The 16,096-nt window shown below is 37.1% G+C and overlaps 1 pseudogene; it reads right to left on the reverse strand.

Moving 5' to 3' along the window:
- LOC128520489 (basement membrane-specific heparan sulfate proteoglycan core protein-like) overlaps window positions 1-16,096 on the reverse strand; it is a 59,156-nt pseudogene that overhangs the window by 41,725 nt on the left and 1,335 nt on the right.

Consider the following 16,096-nt stretch of genomic DNA (forward strand, 5'->3'; position numbering starts at 1 on the left):
ACACACACACACACACACACACACACACACACATATATATATATATTTTATACATGATGTTTGTAAACATTGTGTCAAATCTCAAAATTTGTCTTAATATTGTCATTCCATTAGTGTGTTTGTTTAAACGTTAACACAGTGAGTCTTTAGATGTTATCATGTGTAAGTAGACAAGCTACACGTGTACAGTGGAACCTCGGATTACGAGTAACACGGTTTGCGAGTGTTCCTCAAGACGAGGAAAAAGTCTTGGTTTACGAGTACCAAGTATCATGTATCACGTATCACGCATGCGCTTCTTGTTTTGACGTCGAGCATCCTGTGATCACAACTGAGCCAACGTTTTTTCTCTTTCTTGTGCTGCGGAATTGTGGGTAATCGTCTCCCCTGCTGGGTCTTAGTGCTCGTCTCTTACTGGTATAATCAACATCAGTGCACGCGTGCACTGTTTACTATAACACTGTGACCATGTGTGTGTGTGTGTAAAACATTTTTGCAAGCGTGTGTGTACAGCGCGCGTTTTGTTTATTATAACATCCGTGTAGACTGCGCGTATAAGCAAAAGCAAGTCTCATTAGAGGGTAAAGATCCATTTTTTCTCTCCCTCTCTATATCAGCCTGTCGTGTTTCACTTTGCCTTCGAAAAGAATCAGAGAGTGTAAGGCAGAGAGAGTGTGTGTGTGTGTGTGTGTGTGTGTGTGTAGTGTGTGTTGTGTATGTTTGTGGGAAGCCGAGAGGAGGAGGGGTTGGGAGAGGGACTGTAAAGGCGAGAGAGTGTGTGTGTGTGTGTGTGTACATACACACATACACACACACACACACTCAGAAACGTTGCTCTGTCAAAGGTATAGTGCGGTTCATTTGTTTGTTTGTTTTACTTTACAGCAGTAATTCTGTTAGTATGTGCTCACGCGAGTGTGATTAGCGATGTTCTTTGCTAATTTTTCTGATAAAACAGTCTCTCCGTTAATGTGTGTGAGTGTGTGCACGCACATTACACACACACACACAACGCCTGCGTGCATAAACGGAAACACTTATCTGTCGGGATTTATTTTTCCTTTTTTTTATTAATTATTTTTATGTATTTATTTTTGGGGGATGTGGAACGAACAATTTAAGTTTCCATTATTTCTTATGGGAAAATTTAATTTGGTTTACGAGTGTCTTGGAATACGAGCCTACTTCCAGAGCAAATTATGCTCATAATTCGAAGTTCCACTGTACTGTAGGTTTTTGTGTCAACTTATATTTTGTGTTCTTTAAATTTGTAGTAGATTTATTAACTGAAATAAATGAAACTAAATGATGCTACTGCATCAGCAGATGTCAATGTGTTTTTACGGTATGATAAGAATTAAATGCGGTAGGCTGTTATGATCATCATAATGTTTTTTAATAAATAATAAAAACATTTTAACAAATTACATTTTTACATCCCAGCACCCCCGTTGCGCTGTACCACCGCCGGCACCACCGAATTTATCATCACAGTACTAAAATTACAGTACAAATTTAAAACTTAAATTGAATATAGGCGTTTCTTAGTTCCATCGAATTTAAGCAAAGTAAATGTTAACACAGTGAGTCTTTATATTTTATCATGTGTAACACTCGCGTAGCCAGAAAACTCTGGCTGTGTGTATCAGAAAACGTGCGTGAGCCACAGGTGTTGTCAGATTAATGGGCAAAAACGATATAATATAAAGGCTATGTAGCTTATATAGTTTTAAGACTCTCCTTTTATTTAAGTGCACGCACAATGACTACAAAACGTTATGATTTTGTAAAATGATGAAAGTAAACAAGGATACAGTGCTATTCTGTATTGTTTTTGGTGAACTTGAGCACGTTAGAAAATGAACTGAAACTCAAATTCAAAATTCAAATTCAAATTTTATTTGTCACATACACAGTCATACACAGTACAAAATGTAGTGAAATGCTAATGCTCCGTGTATACTCGCCTCACAGACGTTAAAAATATATACTTACAGAAAGCAAAATCTCTGCTTTTATATAAACTAATGGAAAACAAAAACATCTTATGTAATTCGTATGAAACATAAATTATTGGCGCATCCACTGCTATGAAGACGACGAGATGACATGATCACCCTTATCACTACAGCTAAAAACAGAAAAATCACTAATTTATCGATGAATTATTAAAATGGTCAGAGTCAGGCTCCTTGCTGTCTTTCCTGACGCAAGGGGGGGATGCATCAGCATCACCAGTTTCAAATCATCAGTCCAAGAGCAGAATGATAGAAACGTCCGTCCTGTAAAACTGTCCTGATGGAGAATAATCCTAATTTTAGAAAATCCTCAACAAAACAGAGTTCACAGACTAAGAAAGTAGAAAACTTTAACAGAATGGCGTCCGGGAATCACCACAACCCCTCACAAACTTAGTGTGAGGTCTAAGTAAAGTTAACATCCGTCCACGTATGTGTGTCACGCGGGTGAGTGACAGTCGTCATACACATTAACCCCGCCCCCTCTCCTGTCTCTGCTTCACAGACAGCCTGATTCTTTTCTTAACATGAAGTGCAGGTTAATTGGTTTTATTGTTACTTAAAGGGGTCATACAGGCCTACATGCACTTTTTCAAGCTGTTTGGACTGAACTGTGTGTTAGGAGAGTGCGTACACAACCACTCTACAATGATAAAGAGCCGCCCAGTGGTTTTCTTTTTATTTATTAAAATAACATGCCCCTTCTGAAATCGGCCATTCGCAAATGCCTGTCGATGTGACGCCACACCAAAAGAGGCCGCTCCTACTATAGTTGATTGACACTGGTGTTTTAGCAAAGACCCGCCCCGAGTGAGAAGAAGCTGTCGGCAATTGTTTTTCGCCGCTAGAGCAAAATGGCGTCTAAGCGAGTGTTGTGTACAGTTGTTGGGTGTAACAGCGAACACAGCAGTCGTCATTCACTACCTAGGGTTAGTGACCTAGGGTACCTACCTAGGGTTAGGTATCTGAGCCGCTGAGGACGCAGTGGCTGAATTTAGTTTTTGAAGCTAACGTCCCCGCCGATTTACCTAAATGCGTTCATGTTTGCGATAATCATTTTTCACCAGTCTGCTTATAAACGCGGGTCAATATAAAGCAGGTTTTACTAGGAAGCTGCTCCTAAAAATGGATCTGTACTAACGCTTCATGTTCCTGCTTCATCTTCACCAGGCTCGGTGAGTGTGATTTATTTTACTATGACTCTTTGCAGATCGCCTTTTCTAATAATCTCGATGAATGCTGAGTGTAAGTTAACTTATACTCTCATAGAACATGGTTATGGCTTCTTCTCTATGTACATCCGTCTCTATATAATCCCTAATCGCTCGATTATAATAAACAATGCATTAAGGTGATTGTCTAGTTGCAAACTGTGTACGTAGTCGGAAAACTATATTATGCTTACCTTTGTTACGTTAGATGGTTTATAACGATGTCTGTCGAAGATTAAGAAGTCATGTAAACACATCAGTAAACACATCGCGTCCGTATCTCTCTCACTAAGCTTCTCCGATTTATGTTGTTGTTGCTCGCGGCAGCGTAACAGCCCGTTAATTCATGCCCATGCAGTGATGAGAAAGACAAATCGAGTCGATGCATGTCCATTCTTTTAATTTCTGCGTTGTCAGGCGATATTACAAACTTCCGCGTAGGTTCCGTACTTAAATCAAACCAAAAACTACTGAAGAAAACAGGCTCGGGCTCTATATTCCATCTTATCTCACATTTTCGCGTTTTCGCACTTAACTGCATTACCCACAAAGCATTGCCGGCCCTGGACTACACTACCGTAAACAGCTTCCGTAAAATCAACCTCTCTTCCGCAACACCTGCCATTATATACAAAGATAAATCAAAGTGACATTAAGTAAACTAACCTTCCTGGATATGGTTGCACAGATGTGTCTTCAAAGCCTCCCGCTGCCATACTTTCATCAAACGATACCCTTAACTGTTGTCAAAGCTATACCCCATGTGTGTTGTGAAGACACGCCCACAGAACTGAGGACGGGCTCAGCAGAGATCATAAGCATTTAAAGTAACATGCACTGATATAGGTGGCTGAGAACAGAACTAGTTTTTACCAGGTAAAAGTAGTGTTTTTTTACACAACCATTGAGAGTTTTTAATTAAAGTATATTACAAACTTTTCATTAGGACCCTAAAGAATCATATTAACTTATGAAAAATGGGACTGGACCCCTTTAAAACTTGCTCTTAATCATTTTTATATTAATATTTTTGGGTTGTTGAACAAATCACTGGAGTTTCCATTATTTCTTTCATGGTGAAATTCGCTCTGAAACTAAACACCGTCCGGGATTCACCTCGTCTAGATTTAAAGGCGCAGAGACTTTATTTCACTCTTAGACTTATTACTTTAGGTGCAGTTACGGGTTTTGGCCACATGATGGCAGTGTTGGAAAAAGGAGACAGATTTAGTCAAGTGGAGTGGTTTACTTTATATTGTATATTTGTGCCAAAGGTGTGTAAGACTCACTTTGTCCCCGACTTACAAACAAATCAGTACAGAAACACTTTCTAAACACACGACAAACATCCAGTGAACCAGTGAATGGGAGCAAATAACACACCACTTCATGACACAAACTCCAACATCTACATTACAGGGTTTAAATCCCTCACGTCCGACACCATCAGTAAATCTCCACCCACAAGGTCATGTGTACCAGCACACACATTATAACAAAACACACACACACACACTCACCTGATACAGAGAGTGTAACAGGAGGACTGATCTGTGAGAGCTGAGAGTCACTTTTCCTCGTCCCCCTGCAGGTGTATTTACCCCCGTCAGAGTCTCCAACTGATCTGATGATCAACTCCTGTGTTGTGTCTCGTAGCTGTGTGTTATCATTCTTATACCAGCTGTATGTCCACTTAGTGGCTCCTCCTGTCCTGTTACACCTGAAAGTCACTGTCTCTCCTCTGAACACCTGTCTATCAGGATTTATAATCACCACAGGTTTAATCTCTGTGAGGGAAACAAAAAAAAATTGTATGTATTTGCTGAAAGATTTAGACTCGTGTGCAGAATTATGGTCACATATCTGTAAGTTTCTTTAAATCAGTGTCATTGTGTATACATAATAGAGGACCATCAAAAATCAATTACTATAATTTTTCTTCTACATTTAAATGCTAAAAGGATCGCTTACACAAGATATAAAATCGTCCTCTACACTGCCACGCTCCATCTCCTCATCCACTAAAATCAGGGTGACACCAGGGATATTCTTTAGCTGATGCTAGAACATAATAAATGGGGTTGTTGAACTTTTCAATGAGGACACTCTGAAACAGAGGTCACGTTAACCAAATATTTTCAGAATATCTTCAGCAGTGACAGAAAAATCTGAAGACCATCTTTTTGACAGATACAAATGTAATCTGTCCTCCTGAAATCTATCAGAAAAAGATTCCCTTTTGAGCATGTGGGTCTCATCGCTGACCTCAACACTGTACTCAGTACATCTCGTATCTGGGCACTGACAGCATGTTGAAGAGCTATGAGCTGGATGTTTTGAAGCATTTCTGTAAGAGAAATGTTTTCTGACTACAAAACTCCGGCTGAAGTGGCTCTAGTAATTCTGGTCTCCAGTGTGGCAGTAGAACGTAGTTTTGGCCTCTAGAACAAAATTCAAACTGTCACGAGAAGTCGTCTCTCAAAGGCAAAGACACAGAATTTAATGAGAATTGCCTCTGCATCTGTCTCCCTTGATGTATTTTGATGTCTACACACAGGTGAGCGCCCAGTTCAAGTTGATGTGGATCAGGAGGAAGATTTGTTACAGGCAGACAGGCCTGCAGAACAGCGACTGAAATATTTGGTTAGTTAAGTTAATTTATGTACAGTAAGTTGCGTTGTTTATATCTACCAGTTCTGGCACAAATGTTCGTGTTTTAATTTTCTCTGCTGTCAGAGACGGACAATGAGAAAGCTCTAAAAGTTTTTCATTTACATCCTGTTGCACAAACATGCACACATTCTTTGCTTCTTCATAATATTAATGCCATTCTGTGTTAAAAAGGTGAGATATTCAGGATATAGCTACAGTACATCATTTGCAAGCCACCCTACATACACACACTTTAAACACACCAGCAGCAATCAGGTTTGTGCCCATTTAAGCCTCAGAATAAGAGATCACACACTGACGGTTACTGACACCTTAACTAATGAAGATGATTTAATAAAATTGATCATGTGTCATTATGATAAAGATCAGGTGTCATTATGATAAAGATCAGGTGTCATTATGATATATATATATATATATATATATATATATATATATATATATAAACATATATATATATATATATATATATATATATATATATATATATAAACATATATATGTTTATATATGTGCTAAATAAACATAGTGTACAGAAAATGTGTCACTCACACAGACCTGCTGCAGCCTGCCAGGAAAATTCACTCTTACTCATTTTCAGGTTTCTTTATACTGCTTATCCTGTACAGGGTCACAGTGGCCTGGAGCCCTTCCCCTGTATTCAGGGCACACGGCAGGGTAGGGGTCAAAGTCCCCCAGGATACAGTCTGTATCTACATCTTCCTTCTAAACATCCTGCTATGCGGACGCATGTACATGTGTTAGTGTATGTGAGTTTGTGGCTCAGAGTGCAACTCTCTCTCTCTAGCTATGTTCCGATCCACAGTGTACTTTCTGTACCTTTTGGAACACCCTGCAACATCACCAGCGCAGATGTCACTTCCTTCCTACACTACGGGTATTAAGTATTAAATATTTATTGAAACAAACTGATACCATTATAAAACATGTACTATTGAAACATATATAACTTGTAAATAAATTATCTGATTAATTAACAAGATGTACAAAGATTATTATTATTATTATTTTTTTTACAGATTACGAGCCCTTATAATACTAAGGATTTCTTGATAAATGAAATCCTAAGAATTCCTATTAATACTATGTTACCCTTGATAATAAACATATAACTCCTTTTTTAGCTCCATTTTTTCCCACACTTTATTTTCTCATTCTCTTTCCCGGTGAAGTAAAGACCCGTTGCCCAATTGTTCCCTACACCGGTTGCAGTTTCCCTTGAATCGGTCCTTGAAGTGTGGAATCACGCTTAACATGACTGAATACTCTGTTCAGTACACTTCGCAGGGTACTTCAGGACGATTGGAACACATCTTCTCTCTAGGTGCATTTAGATGGGCCTAAAATACCCTGAAATATATTTACAGTTTCTACAGTTCAGGAGTAACAATCTTTGTTACTCATCTTTACTCATTAATCAGCTCTACAGAGGGAAAACATGTTTTCTGTCTCTGTGATGATCCTGGTCTCAGCTAAACTATAAGCTACGTATGCTTTCAGTTTCGTACTGTGTGTCTATCAGAGAATGGACTGAGTTTACTTTTCCAGCACTTGTGCGTTCAGTCAGGGCCAGTTATTGTGACTCAGCCGCCATAAAGGTATCAGCCACTGCCTCGTCTTTAATGGCCCAGTTCTGGACTGCTGTCGCACCCACAGGAATACAACAGCCTCGTCTGATTCCTTGTGTTAGGTTCTAAAAATGCTGCTGCCGACTATGATTGATTACTATGCCTTAAATGCCAGGCTGTGTTAACTACCATTAACCTGTGACCGGCTTTCCAGCTTGTGGCCACGCCTACCTTGCCAGCCTGCCACAGATTTAATCCCAGTGCCTTCAACTTCCACCTGTCGCTGCTGCTAACGAATGAAGGATGGACCCTTGGCACTAGAGCTGCATAATTAATCAGAAAAAAATTAAATAAAAATCACACTCTCGATTCATACATACATGCGATCTAATTTCTAAATGATGGCGATTTACTTGCGAGTGTTTTCCCTGCATTCAGATCACGCTGTATTCACGAGTTCACTTATTTACTTGACAATAATCCCGGATTGCTGTATCAGTCAACATCACTGGTCGCAACAGTGTAACAGAAAATGTGCCAAAAACTGTTTTGCAGTTTGATTTTATTTTTGTTCGCTTAAACACTCACTTACTCCAGGAAACTCACACTTGCATTGTGCTCAAACTACAGACTTTCCTGCATGTGCTCAATATCACAACACTCTCACACATTGGAATTCTAGCCAATCATTAGCCATTTTTTTCCTTTTTTTACATTTTGGCGACCTGTTTCTGATCGACTCCTTTTAAGGCTTTATGTGTCGGCTTAATGCATATAGGTGTATCAAACACCAACATTTAATTTTTCACGCAGAAAGATTGGAAACATAATCACCACGCAGTGAATCGTGTGAAACTGCATAGGGGAGATGGCATGTTACATTTCTTCAATTGTATTTATCATGGCATAAGTTGATTATGCATCTGTGTTATTTTTATCAGCATATTGTAAATGTCTCTCACACAGACACGCTAAAAACTAAAATACACACTACTGTCTGATCAGAGACAGGCACGTGCAGTTCTAATTGAGCTCTAACTTAAAGTATGAGATAATTAAAGCTGCCGTGTTGATTCGAGTTGTTACACAGAGACTCTGAGAACAGAGTGAAAGCTACAGAAGAGTTTACTGGAAGTGTGTTAAGATTCAGCAATAAACCCTTTGACAACAATAAACTCTACACTGTAAACTATGTATTTAATAACAAACTACCCAACACTGTTACATTTACCTTATGCTGATATAATAATAATAATAATAATCATAATAATAATCATAATAATAATATAATTTAACACGTGATGAAGTTTTGTAGTTGTCTAAGTCCTACTTATTAGTTATTTTTATGTATTATTGTGAAAATTCTATGTATGTTTATCAACTTTTCACTTTATTTAAATAAAAATATGGAAAGGTGACTTTTATTTTAGTACAAGAGAGTTAAAAGTCCTGTGCAGACAACACTTTTTTTTCTCAAGTGTAATCAAAGTTTTTTGTTGGAAGAAAAAACATAAAAACAGAGAGAAAAATGTGTGAGAGAATCGTGATCTTAATTCCCATTGAGAAACATCGTGATTCACATTTTCTCAAGAATCGTGCAGCCCTACTCGACACTCAGCGTGGACATGCTACTGATAAACTAGCGACTGCTGCCCACCTTCTCACCCTACCAGCTTTGTGTCATCATACCTGCTGGACACTGCTCCTGACTCACACATGCACACTTTCATTCTCTTTACTCTCGTTTAGTTCTATTTAATCTATTTCCCTCAAATTTTTCTCTCTTTTTACTTCTATAATGTATATAATAATAAGATCTTGTTTCATGTCTGTGGTCCTCCCTAGTCAAGTGTCTACATACCCGTAACATGACTTTACCAGCATGGTTTTAAAGAAAAAACAGTTAACCAGCTTGGGTAATGTCCAATAAAGTGCTTTAAACCAATGGGCCTCATGCAGCATCTCTTAAACTTCTCTTAATTTTCTCTCAACTTTCTGTTAAGAAAAAAGATCAAAGTTCCATGGTATATTTGTAATCTGTGTCCAAATAAGTGGTTATATTTAAATTAGTACATAAACTAGGCCAGGATTTTGTTTTAAAGCTTGGTTTAATGATATATGACATTAACCAAAGTCAGTCTCATTTCGGTTCAGTCTTTGGATTCTATGCAGTCAGTCAGGACCACGTACTCTTTGAGCCCTAAAATGAGCTCCAGCCAACAAGAGAAGCAGCGTGACCAGAATTTACAGTTAACTTATAACATTGTTTTTCCTGAGTTTATGTTTCTAATATTTCTTTTATCTTATTAATGTTATGTCAATATACCAGTTGATTTTACTTGCTTTCTGTATTTAATGTGACTCAGACTATAATCATTCTAATATCCTTATTTATTCTTATTAAAGAACCTTGTCCATCTTTGTGTGCCTTGATAATAATAATAATAATAATAATAATAATAATAATAATAATAATAATAATAAAGTGGTTTGCTTTGCTCTTGCTTAGACTTTGTCTGTACCTTTGTCTTTAAACTCTTTTACTGAAATGACTTGCTCTCATACCGGGTGCTACCTAATGTTCGCACACTGGGTGTCGGTTTTGGGGGCTTAAGTGGGCATGTGGCCAGGTGCCGTGTGTTTTACCTGATTGCTATCATTGGCGGTGTTGTCTAGCAAGCGCGTTTTCCGCTGATCTACCTGTCTGGAAATCCACAGAGTTGTTGTCTACAGATTCGCCTGCCACATGGGCCACCGTATTACACTATCCGTTCACAATGACCTGCTTGCTCTATAGTCGCAGTTCATTTTATTCATTGTGCTGTGAAAAAGTATTTACCCGCTTTTGTTTTTGTTTGCCTGCAATGTGAAACACTCACTGCCAGTTACTACTAACTCTTGGTTGCAGTTGTTGCTGCTGCCAACAGTGACACAACCAGTTATTGGGCTTAGGGGACAATTACTTTTTCACACAGGCCCACGTAGGTTTGGATAGAGGTTTTTCCCTTAAAAACTGACTTTGCTCAGGTTGTCTTTGTGTGATATTAAAATTTGTTTGGTGATTTAAATAATAAAAAAATAAAAATTCTGGAAGGTGGCAAACACTTTTTCATGACACTGTAAATTAATTAATCTGTAAACATAAACAATAAAAGTAGGTCATTTATACATGTAGGCTTCACATATTATTAATTCGAAATGCCTTTGTTAAAATGAATCTAAATAATGGCACAATAATATTAACAAATATAAAAGTAATGTTTCGTTTTTGTGCATTAACAAACTGACATGGTTTGTTTATTTCAGCCGTTGTGTTGGGAGCGACTACACACAGGTTCAGCAGCTTTTAAAAGACTTTTACAGCTTTTGGTGACATTTTCTTCTGAAGATAAATTAGTGTGTTTCCATATAAACTTTTCCAGCTCACTTCACACCAGTCCTGCTCGGCCGAGCTCACACTGTCTCTCTTTAACTTTAATACAGTGATTTAGCTGAAAGACTTTTTAAAACCTGCTCACATGTTGTTTATATGTTCAGTGTTGTACAGAATCACTTTATAGGAAATATCTTACTCACCTTTAACCTTTAGTGAGAATTCTTTACTGTAGTGTGTGTAGTAGACTGGGTTTCCTCTTCCAGCTCTGCACCTGTACTGACCTCCATCAGAGACACTAACTGATCTGATGGTGAAGTTAAATGTTTCAGTTTTAGTCTCGTTGCTCTGTGTGAGTGTGGTCCAGTAAAACTTCCACCCATTAGACTGTGGTGTCAGTGTACAGGTCAGAGTCACTGAGTTTCCTGTCAGGACGTCTCCTTTAAGACTTGATGTGAGTTCAGGTTTAGGTTTTTCTGTTAGAAATGAAATACAATTCAAATGTGAAGTAGTGTTTATTACACTAATAACTTCTACAGTAAAACAGTGATATTCTCTCTGTAATGATGTTAAACAACTTATGACTGACTGAGAATTTACATTTAGACACGTGATGAAAATGAAGAAGGATATTAAATGTAAATCTTCGCTGTGATTAAGGTGAGAGTCAGAAAATATGAAGCTGGTCTTCAATCTCTCTCTACATCAGTTCATGATCATGGGTGTACAGAGTGACAAGTAATTTGGAAAATGAAAAACTACACATCTGGAAGATATTTTGGAAAACTCCATAAATGTTAATGTTTTTGTTTTTAACACTTTGTGTTTTGTATAAACATCAATAAACATGTGGAGTGTTGATACCACACATCAGATGAACAAATTAATGTCCGTCATTAAAGTTCTATAAACACAATAAACATGTGGAAATCTCTGACCCTCAGTAGGAGATGTATACAACATTCTGTATTCACAGTCTAATCATCTGCTTATTTACACATTTAATTAAAACACAATTTAATGCACACATACAGATGGTCCCCAACCGGAATAATGGTTTTACCTTTGCGTCTCACGGCGGCAGCACTTGGCATTGTATTTGCTGGCTTTTACCGCTGAGTGGCGCTATATAACTACAGTAACTACAGTATATGACTACTGACTCCTCAGGCCTTAGTTCATTCTCTGAAGGATTAATGAGCCGCAGCTCCTTCAGAGCTGCACGTAGTAGCGGATAAAATCAATTGAAACACTGTAGTTAAATAAATTCATGATCACAGTACTAACATTACAGTACAAATGTAGAATTAAAAAATTATTAAATCTTATAAGGATCGAATTTAAGCGAAGTAAACAATAACACAGGAGCCTTTATATTTTATCATGTGTAATTAGGAAAGCTACGTGTAGGGTCTTGTGTCATCTTATACTTTGTGTTCTTTAAATTTGATTAAATTACTATTACTATTTGATAAATAGATTTATTAACTGAAATAAATGAAACTAAATTACCATAAAATAAAAAAAATTGTCAGGACGTGCTACTGCGCCAGCAAATGTCGTTGTCATTCAGCCCCGGTTGTGTTTTGCGTTATTATAAGAATGAAATGCAGTAGGCTGTTATGATCATCATAATTTTCTTTATTAAATAATAACCCCCATTGTGCTGTACCACCGCCAGCAAAACCTTATAAAATACAAGTGAAACATTAAACGGATTTACAATCACAGTACTAAAATTACAGTACAGATTTAAAATTAAAATTGAGCCTTTATATTTTATCATGTGTAACACTTGCGTAGCCAGAAAACTTTGAGTGTGCATCAGAAAAAGTTGTCAGATTAATATACAAAAACTATACAATAAAACTATATAAGCTACATAGACTTTATAAGACTCTACTTTTATTTAAGTGCACAAAATGTTATGATTTTCTAAAATAAGTAAACAGGGGCCCATTCTGTATCGGTTCTGTGAACTTGAGTTCGTCAGAAAATAAACCGAAACTCTGTGTATACTCGCCTCACAGACGTGAAAAATATATACTTACAGAAAGCAAAATGTCTGCTTTTATATAAACTAATGGAAAACAAATATCAGATGATGTAATTTGTATAAAACGTGAATTATAGACACATCCACTGCTGCAGAGACGACGAGATGACATGATTACCTTCATCACTGCAGCCGAAACCAAAGAAATCACTAATTTATCAATGAATTATTAAAATGGTCAGATTTAAATGGTCTTCTTGCTGTTTTTCCCGACATATTCATAATCATTAGTCTACTTCTGCCGGTGCGATCTAGAAAACGTGCGTGCGGTTAAGCACTAAATAGACTACGTAGGGAATTGAAGAGAAGGATCACGATGCTCAACATCCCGAACCCAAACCTCATTTAAATTAAATTAACAAGTATTGTAAGTAAACAACAATAGCCAAAAAATTAAAAAAGCATTATTATTTGGACTATAAAAATAAGCCTTCATCTATTTTCAGGCGTGCCAGCTGCCACTTTTTATTTAGAAGTTTTTAATACGAATCTTATTACGCCCACATGACATCAAACATTCCCCATCTTAATATTTTAACTATTTATTTTAACCATTTAAACCATTAAACTGTTGTCACCAAAAATGTAACAGATGAGGACTCATGTCCATCAATCTGATCTACAGTAAGCGGGAGAAACTCCCAGGTGGGAAGACACTGCTTTGTGTAGTTTAAAGACAAGAAAATCTTTAAAACAAACATCAACAGCCTCCACCAAAGAGTCTGGAACACAGAGTACAGGATGCGTCACACAGCCGTGATATATTATACTATAACAGTATTATACCAAAGAATGCTTGTTAGAAATACAGAAAATAAAATACCTCCGCTGTTTTAACCACTACAAAGACGTCACAGCCAGCAGTAATTTTCAGAAGTACTTTTTAGAGGTGAGGCTGCGTTGCGCGGCCACATGAGGCATGTTCATGGGCATTGCCTGGAGCTCAAATCTCCGAAACGTTGGGGCAGTTTTTTAAATAGACGCTATCTTTAATAACTGATGGAGGTTTTGAGCTGTACACACACACATTCTCGCCTAAACAACTCTTAATACTACACTTTGTGACACAATAACAGTAATATTGTAAACATGTTGCAGGCTGCCGTTTGGAGAAACCAGAGAATAAAGAATAAAACAGTTGTTGGGTCAAAATAACCCAACCTGGTGTTTACAGAAACAACACAGCAGTTTAGAGTGAATTTTTAAAATTATTCTAATGTTCTATTCTGAAAGTCTATTTTTCCAGTTATTTTTATATTTAATGTCTTTAAAATGTAAAATAAAAAAAAATTATAATAACAATGAGCCAAACACAGGCTATATAACAGTTCATTCTTTGTACAAATACAATTGTCACGTAGTAAATCGTCAGTCCAAACAAAATTTAACCTTTTTTTTAAACTCCTTGTTGTACAGTAAATATCAATAGCTCTGGTTCTGATTATTCATGTTTGTTGTATAAAGTACTCAGATGTGGAAATTACCATCGCTAGTATTTCTTTGATACAACATGTGACTTTTTTATGACTTAAGCTCTAATTATATTTGAAAACTGCATCGAATGAAAATGCCACCTGGCGGTCGTTTCATGAATGACACGAAATGTGACTGATTTATTTTCTCCTGCGGCGGTGAGCACGGCGGTAACAGGCATTCCCGTTGCTGACCTACTGTACGTGTGTTTATCAGTAAAATGGCAAACATACATTATGTCTATATAAATAACATGTTAAAGCCATTATACAGAATACACACCTACACTTTTCACTGTTACACACAAACAACATTAACAAAACAGAAATAAAACCCACTCACCTGATACAGTCAGTGTAACAGCAGCACTGGTCTCTGTGTATTTTGGGTCTGATGATTGTGTTCCTTTACATGTATAACCACCTTTATGAGACTTTTTAACTTCAGTGATTGTGTATCTATCCTCTATTCCAGTAGTAAGTTCTGTTTTATCTCTATACCAGTGGTACTGCCAGGATCCTCCAGTCTGTATCTCACATGTGAGAGTGACTCTTTCCCCAGTGAACACACTCTCAGCTGGATGGACTGTCAGTGTGGGTTTTGGTCTCGCTATACAAAGATAATAAAATTTTAACACATACAGTACGTACAATTAAACATAACTTAAATATGATTTTATATAAATACACAATTTGACCGATTCCTTAAAAATGAATACATTGTTGTTGTTTTTTTTTACAGACTTACTAACTTTAACCCTGTAGTGACGTACCTCTCACTGTGATCGTGGCTGGATCGCTGTTGTCTGACTCGTAGTTTCCCCTGCGTGCTTTACAGTAGTATGTTGTTTGTCCTACATTAGAGATTGTCACTTCATGTGTGTTAGCATCTGGAGCTCCTTCAGGGAGATGATTTAATGTCTGATTTTCATAAAAGAGAAAAGTCCATCCAGGACCCTCCAGATCACAGCTCAGAGTAACTTTGTCTCCAGTGTAGATGGAGCTCTGATCCACACTCACAGTCGCTTTGGGTTTTTCTGTTGATATGAAATGATGGAGAGATTAGAGCTGTTTTTACCTTTACAGCATGAACATCTATTCTCTTACATTCCTGATTAATAAAGACGTCTGATTACAAATTTATTAAAAATATTACAGTTAATTACAAATTACAAATTTACAAAAATTTTCTGATTACAAATTTATTAAAAATATTACAGTTAGTTACATTTTTACAGTGGAGCAGAGGGGCAAGACATCTCTCTCTCTCTCTCTCTCTCTCTCTCTCATGTGAGTGTGTCATATTTGTTGTATTAGTGTTGTCTTACTTGTGTGTGTGACTTTTTATAATGTGGGTTATCTCTTCTATGTGAAGTTTCTCTTGTGTGCAATTATCACATCTCTTATATTTCATATCCAAGTGTGTGTGTTTTAAATTGCATGGTTACATGATGTCTGATTAAATATGTGCTTCACAGTGTGTAATCATGAATCAACAGTCTTTATATCTGACACTTATATTATAGTAACATCACATATCATACTTTGTCCCCTTATTGTAGATTGTCAATGAGAGGATTGACCTTTGACCCTACTTTACATTTTGTAAAATACAAGTGTATTTCATGGCCAATCGGAGCACATGGCCAAAAAAAAAAAAAAAAAAAAAGTCATGCACACTAAGCTTCCATTCAGTCACCTTTA

The sequence above is a fragment of the Clarias gariepinus genome, chromosome 1 (genome assembly GCF_024256425.1).
Source record: "Clarias gariepinus isolate MV-2021 ecotype Netherlands chromosome 1, CGAR_prim_01v2, whole genome shotgun sequence".
NCBI classification, from domain to species: domain Eukaryota; kingdom Metazoa; phylum Chordata; class Actinopteri; order Siluriformes; family Clariidae; genus Clarias; species Clarias gariepinus.